We start from the raw sequence: 24554 nt of genomic DNA on the forward strand, positions 1-24554 counted from the left end.
GCTCCCTCTGCATGTGTGGTAAGACTGTTATGCCAACTTCTCAAACAGCCTTTAAGCATTTGCTGCCTTGGCTAGATGGTGCAAGGCAAGGGCAGCCTTTAAGCAGCTGAAGCATTCCCTGAGGAGAGCTCTGTGTCTGCCAGATGTGTCAGAACTGTTGGAAGCATCTTTGGTGGGGAGGGCAAAGAAATGCCAAAGGGTACAGTGACCCCCCCTAAGAAGGGACTTTGAGTTAATGGCATCCCTGCAAGTGAACTTTGTGGGCTGTTCCCCCTGTAGGGCAGGTGACAGTCCCAGCTACAGGGATAAGAAAAATGGTTAAAAGGGAGCCCCAAAAGCTGGAAATCCTGCTGGAGGCTCTTGGCAAACAGAGTTTCCTGTGAGTTACCACTGAAAGAAGGGTAGTGACAGCTTTTGAGTGCTGGTAGATCCTTTGAATAGGTAGCCTTGAGTGTGTCCTTGTTGCACCAGTGGGCCTTGTCCACCTCCCCATCTTCCAGGGGATATACATTTTAAAGTTTCAAATGCTGTTCCTAATCCTTTGTTGGCTTGAGGCTCTCCCCTCAGGAACTGCAGGAACTCCTGGTGCCGCCTGGGCCGATGGATTGGACGCCCCAGCCCCTCCGTTCCTGCCCAGCCCCTGGGGCCGTGTCGAGTGGTGGCACTGCCAGCCCTGCAGGGGAAGTGGGAAGGGCCTTTGCAGGTCTTGTGGGTCACATTTACAGCAGGTAAAGTTGCAGAACAAGGCCCTTGAGTTCAGAAAGCTCCTTTTGACTGGTGAGCAGAATAAAGTGGATCCTTCAGAGTTCCCATCCGTGTTTGTGTCTCAGCCTGTGTTAGGATTCAGGGCTGTCAGGTGTTGTCACTGAGGAGTCAAACTGTGCTTTAAATAATGAGACCCTGGCCTGATGGCCCAGTGTCAAGAAAAAAGGGGGAATGATATGTGAGTGTTGAGCTGTAACAAGGGCTAATCCTTTTTGCAGTGGGATGGAGCCTGGAAACTGCACAGAGCTTGAGCCAAGGGATTGAATGGGACCAACCAAGGGAGGTGAAGAAAGAAGGAAGAAGGGAAGTGAGGCAGCAGGCAAGCAGCACCAAGTTGCTGTGTAAGCAGGTGAGTTGTGTTGAGGTTCCTCAGACAGGCACTGAGGACTTGGAGGGCTCCAGACAGAGCAGACCTGGGAAGGCCCTCGGTGAAGCTCCTTGGAAACCTTCTAAGGGTAGGTGTGTATGGTGATAAGTGTTGGGATTCTCCTGAATGTGGAACAGGAATGCAGGGAAGGAAAATGAATCCTCCTGTAATGCTGACCCCTCCCATCAGCTGCAGTGGAGACACCTGTGTGTGCCCTTTGGGATCTGATTGCCAGGACCCTCGGGGGGCTGGGATCATGGCAGGGTGTTGTAAGCAAGGAATGCCTGGCTTCTTAAACTCACCAGCTGAGTCTTAGAGGCTTCTTTGAAGAGCTGATTTGAGGCAGGCAAATTGCCCCCCCAGGAGGGACTCTGTGCCTGCTCTCCCGTGGCTCCAAGGGATCTCTGGCCCTTCACGCCGGCACCGAGATTTTCTCGGGAAGGGCCTCAGATCCCCGGACCAGTCTGGGACACAGGCAAGATCCCCCTGCAGTTTGGGACCAAATTGGCCTCCTGGAGGGACAGTGCTGTTGGTGCCCCCGGGTTGGGGCACCCTGAGGACTCCAGCGCGCACCGAAAGGATTATTCGGGGAGATCCTCGGGGTGCCCGGCCCTGGGGAGCTCAAAGCAAGGTCCCTGCCATGGATTCAGGCATTGCTGAGAGTATCCCAGGGGTCCCTGTCCCTGCTAGACATGGAGCTCTCTACTGGGCTGTAATTGGGTGATAAAAGTGGTGCTCCAAGTGCCAAAGAAGTGTGGGATTGGGATTAAGAAATGAGCAGTGAGGGTCCAATTGGCTGTTTTCTCTTGAATGTGGCTGTGAGAGCTGCAGGAGTGCCAGGTGTGTGTTCCAGTCCCCAGCATTTGGTTTGCACCTGTCCTGGTCAGACACAGGTCCAACTTGCTCAGTCCTTAACCCAAGAGAGGGAGAATGAAGGACTGGCACTGTTCAGGTGATTGGTGTGACAGGGGTCAAACTGGGAAAACACTGGGGAATTCCTCAGTTGGTCTGTTTGCCAAAGTCAGCCAAACCTGTGCTAGGAAGAGATGGACTGGAAAAGTTGAGGCAGAAATGGAATGGAAAACTGGGGCTATTGACACTGTAATTGCTGAAACTAAATGTGTCCAAGCAGCAGCTCTTGTTGTGCAGGGAATAACTCCTGTCAGCAGCAAGGCCCCGACTGAAGTGGCAGCTGCAGTTGTTCCTGTGGTGTGGGCCAGTGGAACTGCAGGAGAGTGGAAGAGGGCAGAACCTGTAGGTATTACCCCTACTGTGGGATCTCTCCTGGTAAGGCCAAGCCAGTATCCTTTAAAATCAGAATTCCAGCTTGGATTGGTTGCAGGAACAGCTGAATTTGCTCCTCCTGGTTTGCTTGTAGAAGGTGAATGCCAGAACCTGCCAAGAAACCAATGGCCAAGGGGATTGATGAGTGCAGGACCTGAGAGACCCCCCTGAAATGACAACCTGGAGTAGTTTCCAGGATTAGATTGCAAAGATGGCCTTTACTACCTCTCCTTGAGCAAGGAAAGCCAAGAAACCTTTGCTTTTGCAGGAGAAAATCTGGAAAGCGGGCAGGAAGAAGAGAAGCCCCGTGACTCCTCCCTGAGCCCCAGCCAGCCCCTGAACTGCCTTGCTGGGAATGGGGGGACGGGCTGGACTCTGGATTGCTCCCTCTGCATGTGTGGTAAGACTGTTATGGCAACTTCTCAAATAGCCTGTAAGCATTTGCTGCCTTGGCTAGATGGTGCAAGGGCAGCCTTTAAGGAGGTGAAGTATTCCCTGAGGAGAGCTCTGGGTCTGCCAGATGTCTCAGACCTGTTGGAAGCATCTTTGGTGGGGAGGGTAAAGAAATGCCAAAGGGTACAGTGACCCCCTAAGAAGGGACTTTGAGTTAATGGCATCCTTGATGGGGAACTTTGTGGGCTGTTCCCCTTGCAGGGCAGGTGACAGTCCCAGCTACAGGGATGGGAAAAATGGTTAAAAGGGAGCCCCAAAAGCTGGAAATCCTCCTGGAGGCTCTTGGCAAACAGAGTTTGCTGAGTTCCCCCTGACAGAATGGTAGTAATAGCTTTGAGTGCTGGTAGATCCTTTGAATAGATAGCCTTGTTGCCCCAGTGGGCCTTGTCCAACTCCCCATCTTCCAGGGGATATACATATTAAAGTTTCAAATACTGTTCCTAATCCTTTGTTGGCTTGAGGCTCTCCCCTCAGGAACTGCAGGAACTCCTGGTGCCGCCTGGGCCGATGGATTGGACGCCCCAGCCCCTCCGTTCCTGCCCAGCCCCTGGGGCCGTGTCCAGTGGTGGCACTGCCAGCCCTGCAGGGGAAGTGGGAAGGGCCTTTCCAGATCTTGTGGGTCACATTTACAGCAGGTAAATTTGCAGGACAAGGCCCTTGAGTTCAGAAAGCTCCTTTTGACTGGTGAGCAGAACAAAGTGGATCGTTAAGAGTTCCCATCCGTGTTTGTGTCTCAGCCTGTGTTAGGATTCAGGGTTGTCAGTTGTTGTCACTGAGGAGTCAAACTGTGCTTTAAATAATGAGACCCTGGCCTGATGGCCAAGTGTCAAGAAAAAAGGGGGAATGATATGTGAGTGTTGAGCTGTAACAAGGGCTGATCCTTTTTGCAGTGGGATGGAGCCTGGAAACTGCACAGAGCTGAGCCCAGGGATTGAAAGGGACCAACCAAGGGAGGTGAAGAAAGAAGGAAGAAGGGAAGTGAGGCAGCAGGCAAGCAGCACCAAGTTGCTGTGTAAGCAGGTGAGTTGTGTTGAGGTTCCTCAGGCAGGCCCTGAGGACTTGGAGGGCTGCAGACAGAGCAGACCTGGGAAGGCCCTCGGTGAAGCTCCTTGGAAACCTTCTAAGGGTAGGTGTGTATGGTGATAAGTGTTGGGATTGTCCTGAATGTGGAACAGGAATGCAGGGAAGGAAAATGAATCCACCTGTAATGCTGACCCCTCCCATCAGCTGCAGTGGAGACACCTGTGTGTGCCCTTTGGGATCTGATTGCCAGGACCCTCGGGGGGCTGGGATCATGGCAGGGTGTTGTAAGCAAGGAATGCCTGGCTTCTTAAACTCACCAGCTGAGTCTTAGAGGCTTCTTTGAAGAGCTGATTTGAGGCAGGCAAATTGCCCCCCCAGGAGGGACTCTGTGCCTGCTCTCCCGTGGCTCCAAGGGATCTCTGGCCCTTCACGCCGGCACCGAGATTTTCTCGGGAAGGGCCTCAGATCCCCGGACCAGTCTGGGACACAGGCAAGATCCCCCTGCCTTTAGAAATGAGGCCTTCTTGTGGCTTCCTCCCCGTCCCCGTTGGTGGGTTCCAAAGAAGGCCTCTTGAAATGCCTTTTGGGCTGTCCCTGGCAAGCTTGAGACCGAGTTGGGCCCCCTGGAGGGACAGTGCTGTTGGTGCCCCCCGGGTTGGGGCACCCCGAGGACTCCAGCGCGCACCGAAAGGATTATTCGGGGAGATCCTCGGGGTGCCCGGCCCTGGGGAGCTCAAAGCAAGGTCCCTGCCATGGATTCAGGCATTGCTGAGAGTATCCCAGGGGTCCCTGTCCCTGCTAGACATGGAGCTCTCTAATGGGCTGTAATTGGGTGATAAAAGTGGTGCTCCAAGTGCCAAAGAAGTGTGGGATTGGGATTAAGAAATGAGCAGTGAGGGTCCAATTGGCTGTTTTCTCTTGAATGTGACTGTAAGAGCTGCAGGAGTGCCAGGTGTGTGTTCCAGTCCCCAGCATTTGGTTTGCACCTGTCCTGGTCAGACACAGGTCCAACTTGCTCAGTCCTTAACCCAAGAGAGGGAGAATGAAGGACTGGCACTGTTCAGGTGATTGGTGTGACAGGGGTCAAACTGGGAAAACATTGGGGAATTCCTCAGTTTGTCTGTTTGCCAAAGTCAGCCAAACCTGTGCTAGGAAGAGAGGGACTGGAAAAGTTGAGGCAGAAATGGAATGGAAAACTGGGGCTATTGACACTGTAATTGCTGAAACTCAATGTGTCCAAGCAGCAGCTCTTGTTGTGCAGGGAATAACTCCTGTCAGCAGCAAGGCCCCGACTGAAGTGGCAGCTGCAGTTGTTCCTGTGGTGTGGGCCAGTGGAACTGCAGGAGAGTGGAAGAGGGCAGAACCTGTAGGTATTACCCCTGATGTGGGATCTCTGCTGGTAAGGCCAAGCCAGTATCCTTTAAAATCAGAATGGCAGCTTGGATTGGTTGCAGGAACAGCTGAATTTGCTCCTCCTGGTTTGCTTGTAGAAGGTGAATGCCAGAACCTGCCAAGAAACCAATGGCCAAGGGGATTGATTAGTGCAGGACCTGAGAGAACCCCCTGAAATGACAGCCTGGAGTAGTTTCCAGTATTAGATTGCAAAGATGGCCTTTGCTGCCTCTACTTGAGCAAGGAAAGCCAAGAAACCTTTGCTTTTGCAGGAGAAAATGGGGCAAGCGGGCAGGAAGAAGAGAAGCCCCGTGACTCCTCCCTGAGCCCCAGACAGCCCCTGAACTGCCTTCCTGGGAATGGTGGGACGGGCTGGACTCTGGATTACTCCCTCTGCATGTGTGGTAAGACTGTTATAGCAGCTTTTAAGAACAGCCTGTAAGCATTTGCTGCCTTGGCTAGATGGTGCAAGGGCAGCCTTTAAGCAGCTGAAGCATTCCCTGAGGAAAGCTCTGGGTCTGCCAGATGTGTCAGAACTGTTGGAAGCATCTTTGGTGGGGAGGTCAAAGAAAGGCCAAGGGGTGCAGTGACCCCCCTGAGAAGGGACTTTGAGTTAATGGCATCCCCTGATGGGGAACTTTGTGGGCTGTTCCCCCTGTAGGGCAGGTGACAGTCCCAGCTACAGGGATGGGAAAAATGGTTAAAAGGGAGCCCCAAAAGCTGGAAATCCTCCTGGAGGCTCTTGGCAAACAGAGTTTCCTGAGTGCCCCCCTGCAAGAAGGACAGTGAGAGCTTTTGAGTGCTGGTAGATCCTTTTAATAGGTAGCCTTGAGTGTGTCCTTGTTGCCCCAGTAGGCCTTGTCAAACTCCCCATCTTCCAGGGGATGTACATATTAAAGTTTCAAATGCTGTTCCTAATCCTTTGTTGGCTTGAGGCTCTCCCCTCAGGAACTGCAGGAACTCCTGGTGCCGCCTGGGCCGATGGATTGGACGCCCCAGCCCCTCCGTTCCTGCCCAGCCCCTGGGGCCGTGTCCAGTGGTGGCACTGCCAGCCCTGCAGGGGAAGTGGGAAGGGCCTTTGCAGGTCTTGTGGGTCACATTTACAGCAGGTAAAGTTGCAGAACAAGGCCCTTGAGTTCAGAAAGCTCCTTTTGACTGGTGAGCAGAATAAAGTGGATCCTTCAGAGTTCCCATCCGTGTTTGTGTCTCAGCCTGTGTTAGGATTCAGGGCTGTCAGGTGTTGTCACTGAGGAGTCAAACTGTGCTTTAAATAATGAGACCCTGGCCTGATGGCCCAGTGTCAAGAAAAAAGGGGGAATGATATGTGAGTGTTGAGATGTAACAAGGGCTAATCCTTTTTGCAGTGGGATGGAGCCTGAAAACTCCACAGAGCTGAGCCAAGGGATTGAATGGGACCAACCAAGGGAGGTGAAGAAAGAAGGAAGAAGGGAAGTGAGGCAGTAGGCAAGCAGCACCAAGTTGCTGTGTAAGCAGGTGAGTTGTGTTGAGGTTCCTCAGGCAGGCACTGAGGACTTGGAGGGCTCCAGACAGAGCAGACCTGGGAAGGCCCTTGGTGAAGCTCCTTGGAAACCTTCTAAGGGAAGGTGTGTAGGGTGATGAGTGTTGGGATTGTCCTGAATGTGGAACAGGAATGCAGGGAAGCAAAATGAACCCTGCTGAAATGCTGCCATATCAGCTGCAGTGGAGACACCTGTGTGTGCCCTTTGGGAGCTGATTGCCAGGGCACCCGGAGGGCTGGGATCATGGCAGGGTGTTGTAAGCAGGGAATGCCTGGCTTCTTAAACTCACCAGCTGAGTCTTAGAGGCTTCTTTGAAGAGCTGAGTTCAGGCAGGAAAATTGCCCCCCCAGGAGGGACTCTGTGCCTGCTCCAAGGGATCTCTGGCCCTTCACGCCGGCACCGAGATTTTCTCGGGAAGGGCCTCAGATCCCCGGACCAGTCTGGGACACAGGCAAGATCCCCCTGCAGTTTAGGACCAAATTGGCCCCCTGGAGGGACAGTGCTGTTGCCCCCCGGGTTGGGGCACCCCGAGGACTCCAGCGCGCACCGAAAGGATTATTCGGGGAGATCCTCGGGGTGCCCGGCCCTGGGGAGCTCAAAGCAAGGTCCCTGCCATGGATTCAGGCATTGCTGAGAGTATCCCAGGGGTCCCTGTCCCTGCTAGACATGGAGCTCTCTACTGGGCTGTAATTGGGTGATAAAAGTGGTGCTCCAAGTGCCAAAGAAGTGTGGGATTGGGATTAAGAAATGAGCAGTGAGGGTCCAATTGGCTGTTTTCTCTTGAATGTGACTGTAAGAGCTGCAGGAGTGCCAGGTGTGTGTTCCAGTCCCCAGCATTTGGTTTGCACCTGTCCTGGTCAGACACAGGTCCAACTTGCTCAGTCCTTAACCCAAGAGAGGGAGAATGAAGGACTGGCACTGTTCAGGTGATTGGTGTGACAGGGGTCAAACTGGGAAAACATTGGGGAATTCCTCAGTTTGTCTGTTTGCCAAAGTCAGCCAAACCTGTGCTAGGAAGAGAGGGACTGGAAAAGTTGAGGCAGAAATGGAATGGAAAACTGGGGCTATTGACACTGTAATTGCTGAAACTCAATGTGTCCAAGCAGCAGCTCTTGTTGTGCAGGGAATAACTCCTGTCAGCAGCAAGGCCCCGACTGAAGTGGCAGCTGCAGTTGTTCCTGTGGTGTGGGCCAGTGGAACTGCAGGAGAGTGGAAGAGGGCAGAACCTGTAGGTATTACCCCTGATGTGGGATCTCTGCTGGTAAGGCCAAGCCAGTATCCTTTAAAATCAGAATGGCAGCTTGGATTGGTTGCAGGAACAGCTGAATTTGCTCCTCCTGGTTTGCTTATAGAAGGTGAATGCCAGAACCTGCCAAGAAACCAATGGCCAAGGGGATTGATTAGTGCAGGACCTGAGAGAACCCCCTGAAATGACAACCTGCAGTAGTTTCCAGTATTAGATGGCAAAGATGGCCTTGGCTCCATCTCCTTGAGCAAGGAAAGCTTCACTTGGAAGTGGACTCTGGTTTTTGAGAACATCCTAAGCTCAGTGTGGTTTTGGTATCACTAAGTACTTTTTTTATTTGCCATTTGTCTTAAATTGTATACACCTTTGAAGTGCCAGCTGTGTTTTGAAGACATTCTTACAGTTGTTTCAAGTGAAATTTGGAGTGTTACACATTTAGAAAGAGATGATTTTCCTGTGAATAAACTACTAAAACAAAGGGGGGAGTGAGGAAAGCCAAGCTCAGGAGATAACCTTACCAACTGGTTTGGGAATTGTTTACCTAAATAGCCCAAATTGGTTGGAGCTGCAGCACAAACGGGGGGAGAAGGAGAGGGTTTGTGTTTTGACAGTTCTTGAAGTTTTTTGCAGGGACTACTGCCAGGTTCTCTTTGAAGTCCCAACCTCATTAGCATGGGGAAATGTGTGTTTGGCTTTAGAAATAGGAGTTTATATTTCCCTTTGAACTAGAGGCATGTTTCTATGTCTTTGAATTTTAAATTGCACATGAAGCAGAAATATGTTTGTGTTTTACAGGTGATATTTTCATGAAAATAGAAATGCATCACTGGATCTCACTCCTCTGAGGGCAAACCACCAGCCTGCTCATTTCTGAGTCCCTCAAACCCAGTGCCATGAGCTCAGAGGGGTGTTTGGGTGCAAATGTGCTGAGTGGTGGTGGCCCCGTGAGATGTGAGCAGCTGGAAATGTGTGTGTGTGTGCAGAGCTGGGCTGGATCCCTTGGGATTTGGCTCCCAGATCCCCCCCAGCCTTCAGGAAAACCAGAGGCCACCGAACCCTGAGGGAAGGGAGTCCCATCTGCAGAAGGGTTTTTAGGTTGGGGAAAAGCTCCAGAACAAAGCCTGGGTTCCAAACACCTTCAGCCGAAGTCAAGGAGCACAGACCCTGAAGTCATCAAGTTATGAAGTTTGGTTCAAACCATTTGCTTCTCAGTCAGTTTTAATGAAGTGTTAAAAGGAGAACTTAAATAAGGTTAATTTCTGATGGAGAATAGTGGGAAGAAGTGAAGTGGTTTAAGTTCATTAAACATGTTTTATATCAGTCCATGGTTATTTAATTGAGCATTGTTTGGAATTTTTCTTTTTGCATTTGTTCCTTGTGTGCTTTTCTCTATCTAAGGGATGGTTGGAGGTCTTTCTGATTGGTTGGATGTTTTTAATGTCAGTGCTAGACTGGGGTGGACAGTCATTGTAACATGATTTAGAGTTTGATGCATTTTATTCTGTGTGCTCTGTTTGATGTCTCGTGTTCAGCGAGTGACTGGGCAGAGTTTGTCCCAAGCCTTTGTTTTTCAAGTGAAAACCCAAAAGGGGAAGCAGCAAGGAGACAGAGTTTGGGGTAAGACTGTACCAGCCCCCCCAAAACTCCTTTGAGACCTCCGGAAAGGAGGACATGGACTCCTGTTTAGGAGAAGAGTTTTAGACATGCAGCACCAGAGAGAGAGGAAGGGTGAGCTGAGAAGGGTGAGCTCTGAGCTGAGAAGCTCAGAGCGTCCTGGAGCTGGACCGGGACAGCCAGATGGAATGGGGGGGGGTTGACCTTGGCCCCCCTCGCTGCTGCTGACAAGCCTGGCAGCCTGAGGCAGAGCACAGGAGCTCTGGTAGAACTCTTGAGGCAAAGGCTTGCAACTGAATGCTGCCCAAGATGTACTCAGGGGTGAATCCCCTGAGGAAAGGACTTTCACGAAGATGCCCCTGCATTTGGTGATATGCCTGTGGTGATGCGAGTCTGGTCCCTGCTGGCAGTCCACAGGTGAGGCCTTCGCTTGGACCGAAGGAGAGCCGAGGGGCTTGGAGACCCCCTTGTGTATGTTGAACAGAGATCCAGCTACAACAACCCAGTTACTGCTGCATGGAGGACAGAAGAGGAGCTGCTGCTTAAGGACTGGAAGGGATCTGTCCTTCTTTCCCTCCTGGACTTTTATTTGGAGGAGAGAAGAGATCTGGTCCATTGTAAATACTATATGCCATGGTAGAGATAGTTGTGATTGTGTGTATAATGTGATATGGTATTTATTTGTGCAGTCATTGTAATATATTCCCTTTCCCCCACTTTGAGTCTGGTGTGTTTTGTCTGGAAAAAACCCATCTCACATTAGGTTGAGATGTGGGAGGGGGCTTAGACTAGGGGATTGGATTTTGGGACTATCTCAAACCTTGACATTGGGTGAGTTCTGGGTCATTTTTTGGGGAGATTTGGGTCAGTTTCTGGTCATTTTTTGGGGAGATTTGTTTGAGTTTCTGGTCATTTTTTCGGGAGATTTTTTGTCACTTTCTGATCATTTTTTGAGGAGATTTGAGTCAGTTTCTGGTCATTTTTTGGGGAGATTTGTTTGAGTTTCTGGTCATTTTTTCGTAGATTTTTTGTCACTTTCTGATAATTTTTTGAGGAGATTTGAGTCAGTTTTTGAGTCATTTTTCGGGTGATTTGGATGAGTTTCTGGTCATTTTTTTGGGCAGATTTGGGTCAATTTTGAGTCAATTTTTGAGATGATTTGTTTAAGTCTTGGTGTCAGTTTTTTGGGGTTTTGGGGTCAATTTCTGGTCATTTCTCAGGAGTGATTTTGTGTCATTTTTGATGAGTTTTGGTGGATTTTTTTGCATTTTTGGGGTCAAATTTTGGGCCAATTTGGGATTTAACCCACTGCTGCCACCTGCTGCTGAACATGGAGTACTGCAGTCGGCCCCAGAGGAGGCGCCTGGCTCCGCCCCCTCGAGCTCGTCCCTCCCCCTCGCCTGTGGCTCCACGTGCCCTCCCCTCCCCTGCGGGGCAGCCCCAGGGGTGGCCAGTGAGCATGAGCAGGGGGAGGCCCCGCTGGGGGAGCAGCTGGGAGCACTTCATGTGGGAGCTTTTGCAGGGGAGCAGCCCATTGCAGGGAGTCTCTGAAGCAGTGATGGTGAGAGCACCTTGCAGCAGCTGCAGGAAGCCCCTGCGTGTGTCTGGAGATGGATCATCGCTCAAGGAAGGTGCCAGGAGATGAGCCCTGTGCCAAGAGGCAGTGCAGGAGAGAGGAGTAGCGCATGTGACCAGGTGGGGGAGTGTGGGGGTGCAGGGAAGATGCAGCTCGGACGGGAGGAAGAGCGCAGAGGTGTCTTTTACTGATATGAATATGCAAACCAGGGAGTGAGGTGGAATATAAGCACTGGAGGTGCTTGGGCAGGGGAGCCAGGACGCAGGGGAGGGGGTCACTTTGCTGAGAACCCAGAGTTCCAGTAGGCTCTCTGAGGAGCAGTCAAAAGGAGTTTCTGCTTTGGGGCTGGTCTCCAACGGAAGGCACCTGAAACTGCTGCTTCTGATAAATCTGTAAGTATGAGAGGCTGTAGGAAGCTCACTGCTGTACCAAGCCAGTAATTTCCACAGATATTTTGCTATTAAAAAGAGTGAGTTTTATTTGCTCTGGGCTCAAAACCTGATGGTATTTGTAAAACTCACTTGCTAAGTTGTGCATTGCTTGATGAACCCTTGCCTCTTTCCCTTTCCCTAGAGAGATAATTGGTCCTGCCTTGGAAGCAAGAGAATGCCCTGCTGGCTGGGGCTTTTGCTGTTTTTTTTCCCCAGCTCACCTTTCACTGAGTCACTTGGACTGGGACAAGCCCCCTTTGAGCCTTAGCTAGTGCCTTGTGTGGTTATTGTCAGCGGGGGAGAAGGGGAAGGGCACAACTTTCCATAGTATTGGTCCATGTCCTCCTCTGTACAAAAGCACATGTTTAGGAAGTGTGATGTAGCCTTGAACTGCTCTGCCCAACATGTAGACTCAGAAATCAGTGGCACAGGTTCCTTACCATGCATCATTAGCATGCTGAAATGCTAAGCTGATTGAGGCAAGGGTTCTGCAGTGCTCTCAGGAAGAGTGGTCAGGAATGTTCAGTCAGGAGAGCAGGGGTTTGCAGGGCAGATACAAGTTGCATCCATGCGCTTTGAAGCTTGTCTCGTGTTCATTTGTTTCTGTGAATGATTATTAATGAGAAGTAATGTAATTTAACCATTAATTCTGCAACTTAGGGGCTATAATTTTTTCTCTTGACTTTTCATAAAGAATTGTGAACACCTTTAGCCAAAAATTTCTTGCAAAAACAAAGAAACAAAACCACCCAGAGAACAATTGCAGGCATCAGTGAAAAAAAGAGAAAAAACCCCCAAAACTAAAAAGCTGGAACTGACAGCTGAGACTTCCATAGTCATAGAGATCAAACAGGAAACATCTAGACTCTCCCAAAATTGAATATGGACAAAGATACCTCCCAGACAAAAGCTACCACACCAGAAAGCTCTTGCTGCTTAAGGAGTGCCCAGGCTGGCCCACCACCTGCACCTGAAATTAAAAGGGCCGGTGCTTTCTTTGCTGTGGAAAAGGAGTGTTGTTCATTTTTAGGAATCCTGTGCTGGAACTGGCAGTCCGACTCCCAAAATTGCATCCAGATGAAGATTCCTCCCAGACAAAAGGTTCCAGGACAGAGAGATGTTGCTGCCCATGGAGTGCCTAGGCTAGCCCACCAACTGCACCTGAGACCCTGAGGGTAAGCACTTTCTTGCCTGGGAGAAAGGGCTGTTGTTCGCTTGCAGAAGTCCTGCAGTGAAATTGCCAGTCCAAGACCCAGAATTGAATACAGACGAGGATTCCTCCCAGACCAAAGCTGCCAGCACAGAGAGCTCTTGCTGCCCACCGAGTGCCCAGGCTGGCCCACCAACTGCACCTGAAACCAAAAAGGTAAGGGCTTTCTTTCCTGGGGAAAAGGGTTGATGTTACCTTGCAGGAATCCTAGAGCTGAAATGGGCAGTCCAACTCCCAAAATTGAATATGAACAAGGACATCAAATGTAGCACACCAGAAAGCTCTTGCTGCTTTAGGAGTGCCCGGGCTGGCCCACCAAGTGCTCCTGAAACTACAACAGTCAGTGTGTCCTTTGCTGTGGAAGAGGGTGTGGATCATTTTCAGGAATGCTGCCCTGAAACTGCCAGTCCGACTCCCAAAAATCCATATGGACCAAGATTCCTCCCAGACAAAAGGTGCCACCACAGAAAGCTCTTGCTGCTGAAAGAGTGGCCAGGCTGGCCCACCACCTGCACCTGAAATTAAAAGGGCCGGTGCTTTCCTTGCTGTGGAAAAGGAGTGTTGTTTATTTTTAGGAATCCTGTGCTGGAACTGGCAGTCCGACTCCCAAAATTGCATCCGGATGAAGATTCCTCCCAGAAAAAAGGCACCACACCAGAAAGCTCTTGCTGCTTAAGGAGTGCCCAGGCTGGCCCACCACCTGCTCCTGAAACTACCACAGTCAGTGTGTCCTTTGCTGTGGAAAAGGGTGTGGATCATTTTCAGGAATGCTGCCCTGAAACTGCCGGTCCGACTCCCAAAAATCCATATGGACCAAGATTCCTCCCAGACAAAAGGTGCCAGGGCAGAGAGCTCTTGCTGCCCGTGGAGTGCCAAGGCTGCCCCTCCAACTGCACAGGAGACCCTGAGGGTAAGCACTTTATTTCTTGGGAGAAAGGGCTGTTGTTCGCTTGCAGGAGTCTTGTCCTGAAATTGCCAGTCCCGGTCCCAAAATTGAATACGGACAAAGATACCTCCCAGAGAAACGGTGCCACCACTCAAAGCTCTTGCTGCTGAAAGAGTGGCCAGGCTGGCCCACCAACTGCACCTGAAACCAAGAAGGTAAGGGCTTTCCTTCCAGGGGAAAAGGGTTGATGTTACCTTGCAGGAATCTTAGAGCCAAAATGGGCAGTCCAGCTCCCAAAATTGAATACGGATGAAGATTCCTCCCAGACAAACAGTGCCACCACACAAAGCTCTTGCTGCCCACCGAGTGCCCAGGCTGGCCCACCACGTGCACCTGAAATTAAAAGGGTCAGTGCTTGCTTTCCTGTGGAAAAGGGCTGTTGTTCGTTTTTAGGAATCCTGCGCTGAAACTGGCAGTCCGACTCCCCGTATTCCATATGGACAAAGATTCCTCCCAGACAAGAGGTGCTAGGACAGAAAGCCTTTGCTGCCCACGGAGTGCCCTGCCTGACCCACAAACTGTGCCTGAAAGCCAAAGGTTCTATGCTTTCTTGCATGGGGATAAGGGCTGTTGTTTGCTTTTTTCAGCCCTGAGCTCAAACTGCCAGTTTGACTCCGAAAATTGAATACGGACAAGGATGCCTCCCAGACCAAAGGTACCACAGCAGAAAGCTCTTGCTGCTTAAGGAGTGCCCAGGCTGGCCCACCACCTGCACCTGAAATTAAAAGGGTCAGCGCTTGCTTTGCTGTGGAAAAGGGCTGTTGTTTATTTTTAGGAATCCTGCGCTGAAACTGCCAGTCCGACTCCCAATATTCCATACAGACCAAGATTTCTGCAAGACCAAAGGTTCCAGGACAGAGAGCTGTTGCTGCCCACGGAGTGCCCAGACTGGCCCACCAAATGCACCTAACGGCCAAAGGTTCCAGGCTTTCTTTCCTGGGAATAAGGGCTGTTGATCGTGTTTTTTAATCCTGTGCTGAAACTGTCAGTCTTACTCCCAAAATTGCATAAGGATGAAGATTCCTCCCAGACAAAAGGTGCCAGGACAGAAACCTCTTGCTGCCCGTGGAATGGCCAGGCTGGCCCACCAACTGCACCTGAAAGCCAAAGGTTCCAGGCTTTCTTTTCTGGGGGTAAGGGCTGTTGTTGTCTATTTTCAGCCCTGTGCTGAAACTGCCAGTCCGACTCCCAAAACTGAATGGGGACGAAGAGTCCTTCCAGAAAAAAGGTACCTCCACAGCAAGCTCTTGCTGCCCATGGAGTGCCCAGGCTGGCCCACCAACTGCAACTAACAGCCAAGGATTGCAGGCTTTCTTACCTGGGGGAAAATGCTGTTGTTTGTTTTTCAGAGCTTTGCACCGAAATTGCCAGTCCCAAAACTGAATACAGATGAAGATTCCTCCCAGACAAAAGGTGCCAGGACAGAGAGATGTTGCTGCCCATGGAGTGCCTAGGCTAGCCCACCAACTGCACCTGAGACCCTGAGGGTAAGCACTTTCTTGCCTGGGAGAAAGGGCTGTTGTTCGCTTGCAGAAGTCCTGCAGTGAAATTGCCAGTCCAAGACCCAGAATTGAATACAGACGAGGATTCCTCCCAGACCAAAGCTGCCAGCACAGAGAGCTCTTGCTGCCCACCGAGTGCCCAGGCTGGCCCACCAACTGCACCTGAAACCAAAAAGGTAAGGGCTTTCTTTCCTGGGGAAAAGGGTTGATGTTACCTTGCAGGAATCCTAGAGCTGAAATGGGCAGTCCAACTCCCAAAATTGAATATGAACAAGGACATCAAATGTAGCACACCAGAAAGCTCTTGCTGCTTTAGGAGTGCCCGGGCTGGCCCACCAAGTGCTCCTGAAACTACAACAGTCAGTGTGTCCTTTGCTGTGGAAGAGGGTGTGGATCATTTTCAGGAATGCTGCCCTGAAACTGCCGGTCCGACTCCCAAAAATCCATATGGACCAAGATTCCTCCCAGACAAAAGGTGCCACCACAGAAAGCTCTTGCTGCTGAAAGAGTGGCCAGGCTGGCCCACCAAATGCACCTGAGACCCGAAGAGTAAGCACTTTGTTTACTAGGAGAAAGGGCTGTTGTTCACTTGCAGGAATTGTGCCCTGAAATTGCCAGTCCCAGTCTCAAAATTCCATACGGACAAAGATTCCTCCCAGACAGACGGTGCCACCACACAAAGCTCTTGCTGCCCACCGAGTACCCAGGCTGGCCCACCAACTGCACCTGAAACCAAGAAGGTAAGGGCTTTCCTTCCAGGGGAAAAGAGTTGATGCATGAATCCTCGAGCCGAAATGGGCAGTCCTGCTCCCAAAATTGCATACGGATGAGGATTCTTCCCAGACAAAAGATACCACACCAGAAAGCTCTTGCTGCTTAAGGAGTGCCCAGGCTGGCCCACCACCTGCTCCTGAAACTACCACGGTCAGTGTGTCCTTTGCTGTGGAAAAGGGTGTGGATCATTTTCAGGAATGCTGCCCTGAAACTGCCAGTCCGACTCCCAAAAGTCCATACGGACCAAGATTCCTCCCAGATAAAAGGTGCCAGGGCAGAGAGCTCTTGCTGCCCGTGGAGTGCCAAGGCTGCCCCTCCAACTGCACAGGAGACCCTGAGGGTAAGCACTTTATTTCTTGGGAGAAAGGGCTGTTGTTCGCTTGCAGGAGTCTTGTCCTGAAATTGCCAGTCCCGGTCCCAAAATTGAATACGGACAAAGATACCTCCCAGAGAAACGGTGCCACCACACAAAGCTCTTGCTGCTGAAAGAGTGGCCAGGCTGGCCCACCAACTGCACCTGAAACCAAGAAGGTAAGGGCTTTCCTTCCAGGGGAAAAGGGTTGATGTTACCTTGCAGGAATCTTAGAGCCAAAATGGGCAGTCCAGCTCCCAAAATTGAATACGGATGAAGATTCCTCCCAGACAAACAGTGCCACCACACAAAGCTCTTGCTGCCCACCAAGTGCCCAGGCTGGCCCACCACCTGCACCTGAAATTAAAAGGGTCAGTGCTTGCTTTCCTGTGGAAAAGGGCTGTTGTTCGTTTTTAGGAATCCTGCGCTGAAACTGGCAGTCCGACTCCCCGTATTCCATATGGACAAAGATTCCTCCCAGACAAGAGGTGCTAGGACAGAAAGCCTTTGCTGCCCACGGAGTGCCCTGCCTGACCCACGAACTGCGCCTGAAAGCCAAAGGTTCTATGCTTTCTTGCATGGGGATAAGGGCTGTTGTTTGCTTTTTTCAGCCCTGAGCTCAAACTGCCAGTTTGACTCCGAAAATTGAATACGGACGAGGATGCCTCCCAGACCAAAGGTACCACAGCAGAAAGCTCTTGCTGCTTAAGGAGTGCCCAGGCTGGCCCACCACCTGCACCTGAAATTAAAAGGGTCAGCGCTTGCTTTGCTGTGGAAAAGGGCTGTTGTTTATTTTTAGGAATCCTGCGCTGAAACTGCCAGTCCGACTCCCAATATTCCATACAGACCAAGATTTCTGCAAGACCAAAGGTTCCAGGACAGAGAGCTGTTGCTGCCCACGGAGTGCCCAGACTGGCCCACCAAATGCACCTAACGGCCAAAGGTTCCAGGCTTTCTTTCCTGGGAATAAGGGCTGTTGATCGTGTTTTTTAATCCTGTGCTGAAACTGTCAGTCTTACTCCCAAAATTGCATAAGGATGAAGATTCCTCCCAGACAAAAGGTGCCAGGACAGAAACCTCTTGCTGCCCGTGGAATGGCCAGGCTGGCCCACCAACTGCACCTGAAAGCCAAAGGTTCCAGGCTTTCTTTTCTGGGGGTAAGGGCTGTTGTTGTCTATTTTCAGCCCTGTGCTGAAACTGCCAGTCCGACTCCCAAAACTGAATGGGGACAAAGAGTCCTTCCAGAAAAAAGGTACCTCCACAGCAAGCTCTTGCTGCCCATGGAGTGCCCAGGCTGGCCCACCAACTGCAACTAACAGCCAAGGATTGCAGGCTTTCTTACCTGGGGGAAAATGCTGTTGTTTGTTTTTCAGAGCTTTGCACCGAAATTGCCAGTCCCAAAACTGAATACAGATGAAGATTCCTCCCAGACAAAAGGTGCCAGGACAGAGAGATGTTGCTGCCCATGGAGTGCCTAGGCTAGCCCACCAACTGCACCTGAGACCCTGAGGGTAAGCACTTTCTTGCCTGGGAGAAAGGGCTGTTGTTCGCTTGCAGAAGTCCTGCAGTGAAATTGCCAGTCCAAGACCCAGAATTGAATACAGACGAGGATTCCTCCCAGACCAAAGCTGCCAGCACAGAGAGCTCTTGCTGCCCACCGAGTGCCCAGGCTGGCCCACCAACTGCACCTGAAACCAAAAAGGTAAGGGCTTTCTTTCCTGGGGAAAAGGGTTGATGTTACCTTGCAGGAATCCTAGAGCTGAAATGGGCAGTCCAACTCCCAAAATTGAATATGAACAAGGACATCAAATGTAGCACACCAGAAAGCTCTTGCTGCTTTAGGAGTGCCCGGGCTGGCCCACCAAGTGCTCCTGAAACTACAACAGTCAGTGTGTCCTTTGCTGTGGAAGAGGGTGTGGATCATTTTCAGGAATGCTGCCCTGAAACTGCCGGTCCGACTCCCAAAAATCCATATGGACCAAGATTCCTCCCAGACAAAAGGTGCCACCACAGAAAGCTCTTGCTGCTGAAAGAGTGGCCAGGCTGGCCCACCAAATGCACCTGAGACCCGAAGAGTAAGCGCTTTGTTTACTAGGAGAAAGGGCTGTTGTTCACTTGCAGGAATTGTGCCCTGAAATTGCCAGTCCCAGTCTCAAAATTCCATATGGACAAAGATTCCTCCCAGACAGACGGTGCCACCACACAAAGCTCTTGCTGCCCACCGAGTGCCCAGGCTGGCCCACCAACTGCACCTGAAACCAAGAAGGTAAGGGCTTTCCTTCCAGGGGAAAAGAGTTGATGCATGAATCCTCGAGCCGAAATGGGCAGTCCTGCTCCCAAAATTGCATACGGATGAGGATTCTTCCCAGACAAAAGATACCACACCAGAAAGCTCTTGCTGCTTAAGGAGTGCCCAGGCTGGCCCACCACCTGCTCCTGAAACTACCACGGTCAGTGTGTCCTTTGCTGTGGAAAAGGGTGTGGATCATTTTCAGGAATGCTGCCCTGAAACTGCAGGTCCGACTCCCAAAAGTCCATACGGACCAAGATTCCTCCCAGACAAAAGGTGCCAGGGCAGAGAGCTCTTGCTGCCCGTGGAGTGCCAAGGCTGCCCCTCCAACTGCACAGGAGACCCTGAGGGTAAGCACTTTATTTCTTGGGAGAAAGGGCTGTTGTTCGCTTGCAGGAGTCTTGTCCTGAAATTGCCAGTCCCGGTCCCAAAATTGAATACGGACAAAGATACCTCCCAGAGAAACGGTGCCACCACACAAAGCTCTTGCTGCTGAAAGAGTGGCCAGGCTGGCCCACCAACTGCACCTGAAACCAAGAAGGTAAGGGCTTTCCTTCCAGGGGAAAAGGGTTGATGTTACCTTGCAGGAATCTTAGAGCCAAAATGGGCAGTCCAGCTCCCAAAATTGAATACGGATGAAGATTCCTCCCAGACAAACAGTGCCACCACACAAAGCTCTTGCTGCCCACCAAGTGCCCAGGCTGGCCCACCACCTGCACCTGAAATTAAAAGGGTCAGTGCTTGCTTTCCTGTGGAAAAGGGCTGTTGTTTGTTTTTAGGAATCCTGCGCTGAAACTGGCAGTCCGACTCCCCGTATTCCATATGGACAAAGATTCCTCCCAGACAAGAGGTGCTAGGACAGAAAGCCTTTGCTGCCCACGGAGTGCCCTGCCTGGCCCACGAACTGCGCCTGAAAGCCAAAGGTTCTATGCTTTCTTGCATGGGAATAAGGGCTGTTGTTTGCTTTTTTCAGCCCTGAGCTCAAACTGCCAGTTTGACTCCGAAAATTGAATACGGACGAGGATGCCTCCCAGACCAAAGGTACCACAGCAGAAAGCTCTTGCTGCTTAAGGAGTGCCCAGGCTGGCCCACCACCTGCACCTGAAATTAAAAGGGTCAGTGCTTGCTTTGCTGTGGAAAAGGGCTGTTGTTTATTTTTAGGAATCCTGCGCTGAAACTGCCAGTCCGACTCCCAATGTTCCATACAGACCAAGATTTCTGCAAGACCAAAGGTTCCAGGACAGAGAGCTGTTGCTGCCCACGGAGTGCCCAGACTGGCCCACCAAATGCACCTAACGGCCAAAGGTTCCAGGCTTTCTTTCCTGGGAATAAGGGCTGTTGATCGTGTTTTTTAATCCTGTGCTGAAACTGTCAGTCTTACTCCCAAAATTGCATAAGGATGAAGATTCCTCCCAGACAAAAGGTGCCAGGACAGAAACCTCTTGCTGCCCGTGGAATGGCCAGGCTGGCCCACCAACTGCACCTGAAAGCCAAAGGTTCCAGGCTTTCTTTTCTGGGGGTAAGGGCTGTTGTTGTCTATTTTCAGCCCTGTGCTGAAACTGCCAGTCCGACTCCCAAAACTGAATGGGGACGAAGAGTCCTTCCAGAAAAAAGGTACCTCCACAGCAAGCTCTTGCTGCCCATGGAGTGCCCAGGCTGGCCCACCAACTGCAACTAACAGCCAAGGATTGCAGGCTTTCTTACCTGGGGGAAAATGCTGTTGTTTGTTTTTCAGAGCTTTGCACCGAAATTGCCAGTCCCAAAACTGAATACAGATGAAGATTCCTCCCAGACAAAAGGTGCCAGGACAGAGAGATGTTGCTGCCCATGGAGTGCCTAGGCTAGCCCACCAACTGCACCTGAGACCCTGAGGGTAAGCACTTTCTTGCCTGGGAGAAAGGGCTGTTGTTCGCTTGCAGAAGTCCTGCAGTGAAATTGCCAGTCCAAGACCCAGAATTGAATACAGACGAGGATTCCTCCCAGACCAAAGCTGCCAGCACAGAGAGCTCTTGCTGCCCACCGAGTGCCCAGGCTGGCCCACCAACTGCACCTGAAACCAAAAAGGTAAGGGCTTTCTTTCCTGGGGAAAAGGGTTGATGTTACCTTGCAGGAATCCTAGAGCTGAAATGGGCAGTCCAACTCCCAAAATTGAATATCAACAAGGACATCAAATGTAGCACACCAGAAAGCTCTTGCTGCTTTAGGAGTGCCCGGGCTGGCCCACCAAGTGCTCCTGAAACTACAACAGTCAGTGTGTCCTTTGCTGTGGAAGAGGGTGTGGATCATTTTCAGGAATGCTGCCCTGAAACTGCCAGTCCGACTCCCAAAAATCCATATGGACCAAGATTCCTCCCAGACAAAAGGTGCCACCACAGAAAGCTCTTGCTGCTGAAAGAGTGGCCAGGCTGGCCCACCACCTGCACCTGAAATTAAAAGGGCCGGTGCTTTCTTTGCTGTGGAAAAGGAGTGTTGTTTATTTTTAGGAATCCTGTGCTGGAACTGGCAGTCCGACTCCCAAAATTGCATCCGGATGAAGATTCCTCCCAGAAAAAAGGCACCACACCAGAAAGCTCTTGCTGCTTAAGGAGTGCCCAGGCTGGCCCACCACCTGCTCCTGAAACTACCACAGTCAGTGTGTCCTTTGCTGTGGAAAAGGGTGTGGATCATTTTCAGGAATGCTGCCCTGAAACTGCCGGTCCGACTCCCAAAAATCCATATGGACCAAGATTCCTCCCAGACAAAAGGTGCCAGGGCAGAGAGCTCTTGCTGCCCGTGGAGTGCCAAGGCTGCCCCTCCAACTGCACAGGAGACCCTGAGGGTAAGCACTTTATTTCTTGGGAGAAAGGGCTGTTGTTCGCTTGCAGGAGTCTTGTCCTGAAATTGCCAGTCCCGGTCCCAAAATTGAATACGGACAAAGATACCTCCCAGAGAAACGGTGCCACCACTCAAAGCTCTTGCTGCTGAAAGAGTGGCCAGGCTGGCCCACCAACTGCACCTGAAACCAAGAAGGTAAAGGCTTTCCTTCCAGGGGAAAAGGGTTGATGTTACCTTGCAGGAATCTTAGAGCCAAAATGGGCAGTCCAGCTCCCAAAATTGAATACGGATGAAGATTCCTCCCAGACAAACAGTGCCACCACACAAAGCTCTTGCTGCCCACCGAGTGCCCAGGCTGGCCCACCACGTGCACCTGAAATTAAAAGGGTCAGTGCTTGCTTTCCTGTGGAAAAGGGCTGTTGTTCGTTTTTAGGAATCCTGCGCTGAAACTGGCAGTCCGACTCCCCGTATTCCATATGGACAAAGATTCCTCCCAGACAAGAGGTGCTAGGACAGAAAGCCTTTGCTGCCCACGGAGTGCCCTGCCTGACCCACAAACTGTGCCTGAAAGCCAAAGGTTCTATGCTTTCTTGCATGGGGATAAGGGCTGTTGTTTGCTTTTTTCAGCCCTGAGCTCAAACTGCCAGTTTGACTCCGAAAATTGAATACGGACGAGGATGCCTCCCAGACCAAAGGTACCACAGCAGAAAGCTCTTGCTGCTTAAGGAGTGCCCAGGCTGGCCCACCACCTGCACCTGAAATTAAAAGGGTCAGTGCTTGCTTTGCTGTGGAAAAGGGCTGTTGTTTATTTTTAGGAATCCTGCGCTGAAACTGCCAGTCCGACTCCCAATATTCCATACAGACCAAGATTTCTGCAAGACCAAAGGTTCCAGGACAGAGAGCTGTTGCTGCCCACGGAGTGCCCAGACTGGCCCACCAAATGCACCTAACGGCCAAAGGTTCCAGGCTTTCTTTCCTGGGAATAAGGGCTGTTGATCGTGTTTTTTAATCCTGTGCTGAAACTGTCAGTCTTACTCCCAAAATTGCATAAGGATGAAGATTCCTCCCAGACAAAAGGTGCCAGGACAGAAACCTCTTGCTGCCCGTGGAATGGCCAGGCTGGCCCACCAACTGCACCTGAAAGCCAAAGGTTCCAGGCTTTCTTTTCTGGGGGTAAGGGCTGTTGTTGTCTATTTTCAGCCCTGTGCTGAAACTGCCAGTCCGACTCCCAAAACTGAATGGGGACGAAGAGTCCTTCCAGAAAAAAGGTACCTCCACAGCAAGCTCTTGCTGCCCATGGAGTGCCCAGGCTGGCCCACCAACTGCAACTAACAGCCAAGGATTGCAGGCTTTCTTACCTGGGGGAAAATGCTGTTGTTTGTTTTTCAGAGCTTTGCACCGAAATTGCCAGTCCCAAAACTGAATACAGATGAAGATTCCTCCCAGACAAAAGGTGCCAGGACAGAGAGATGTTGCTGCCCATGGAGTGCCTAGGCTAGCCCACCAACTGCACCTGAGACCCTGAGGGTAAGCACTTTCTTACCTGGGAGAAAGGGCTGTTGTTCGCTTGCAGAAGTCCTGCAGTGAAATTGCCAGTCCAAGACCCAGAATTGAATACAGACGAGGATTCCTCCCAGACCAAAGCTGCCAGCACAGAGAGCTCTTGCTGCCCACCGAGTGCCCAGGCTGGCCCACCAACTGCACCTGAAACCAAAAAGGTAAGGGCTTTCTTTCCTGGGGAAAAGGGTTGATGTTACCTTGCAGGAATCCTAGAGCTGAAATGGGCAGTCCAACTCCCAAAATTGAATATGAACAAGGACATCAAATGTAGCACACCAGAAAGCTCTTGCTGCTTTAGGAGTGCCCGGGCTGGCCCACCAAGTGCTCCTGAAACTACAACAGTCAGTGTGTCCTTTGCTGTGGAAGAGGGTGTGGATCATTTTCAGGAATGCTGCCCTGAAACTGCCGGTCCGACTCCCAAAAATCCATATGGACCAAGATTCCTCCCAGACAAAAGGTGCCACCACAGAAAGCTCTTGCTGCTGAAAGAGTGGCCAGGCTGGCCCACCAAATGCACCTGAGACCCGAAGAGTAAGCGCTTTGTTTACTAGGAGAAAGGGCTGTTGTTCACTTGCAGGAATTGTGCCCTGAAATTGCCAGTCCCAGTCTCAAAATTCCATATGGACAAAGATTCCTCCCAGACAGACGGTGCCACCACACAAAGCTCTTGCTGCCCACCGAGTGCCCAGGCTGGCCCACCAACTGCACCTGAAACCAAGAAGGTAAGGGCTTTCCTTCCAGGGGAAAAGAGTTGATGCATGAATCCTCGAGCCGAAATGGGCAGTCCTGCTCCCAAAATTGCATACGGATGAGGATTCTTCCCAGACAAAAGATACCACACCAGAAAGCTCTTGCTGCTTAAGGAGTGCCCAGGCTGGCCCACCACCTGCTCCTGAAACTACCACGGTCAGTGTGTCCTTTGCTGTGGAAAAGGGTGTGGATCATTTTCAGGAATGCTGCCCTGAAACTGCCAGTCCGACTCCCAAAAGTCCATACGGACCAAGATTCCTCCCAGATAAAAGGTGCCAGGGCAGAGAGCTCTTGCTGCCCGTGGAGTGCCAAGGCTGCCCCTCCAACTGCACAGGAGACCCTGAGGGTAAGCACTTTATTTCTTGGGAGAAAGGGCTGTTGTTCGCTTGCAGGAGTCTTGTCCTGAAATTGCCAGTCCCGGTCCCAAAATTGAATACGGACAAAGATACCTCCCAGAGAAACGGTGCCACCACACAAAGCTCTTGCTGCTGAAAGAGTGGCCAGGCTGGCCCACCAACTGCACCTGAAACCAAGAAGGTAAGGGCTTTCCTTCCAGGGGAAAAGGGTTGATGTTACCTTGCAGGAATCTTAGAGCCAAAATGGGCAGTCCAGCTCCCAAAATTGAATACGGATGAAGATTCCTCCCAGACAAACAGTGCCACCACACAAAGCTCTTGCTGCCCAC

The 24554-nt window shown here is 51.2% G+C and overlaps 1 long non-coding RNA gene across 1 annotated transcript; it reads left to right on the forward strand.

The window, feature by feature from the left end:
- The first annotated feature begins 503 nt into the window (after window positions 1-503).
- LOC135408744 (uncharacterized) lies at window positions 504-6406 on the forward strand. The gene is made up of 4 exons (XR_010427809.1): window positions 504-728; window positions 3760-3889; window positions 5557-5688; window positions 6220-6406. It is a non-coding gene; the product is annotated as an uncharacterized LOC135408744 (long non-coding RNA).
- The last annotated feature ends 18148 nt before the right edge of the window (window positions 6407-24554 follow it).

This window comes from Pseudopipra pipra, unplaced genomic scaffold (assembly GCF_036250125.1).
Source record: "Pseudopipra pipra isolate bDixPip1 unplaced genomic scaffold, bDixPip1.hap1 HAP1_SCAFFOLD_60, whole genome shotgun sequence".
Classification (NCBI taxonomy): domain Eukaryota; kingdom Metazoa; phylum Chordata; class Aves; order Passeriformes; family Pipridae; genus Pseudopipra; species Pseudopipra pipra.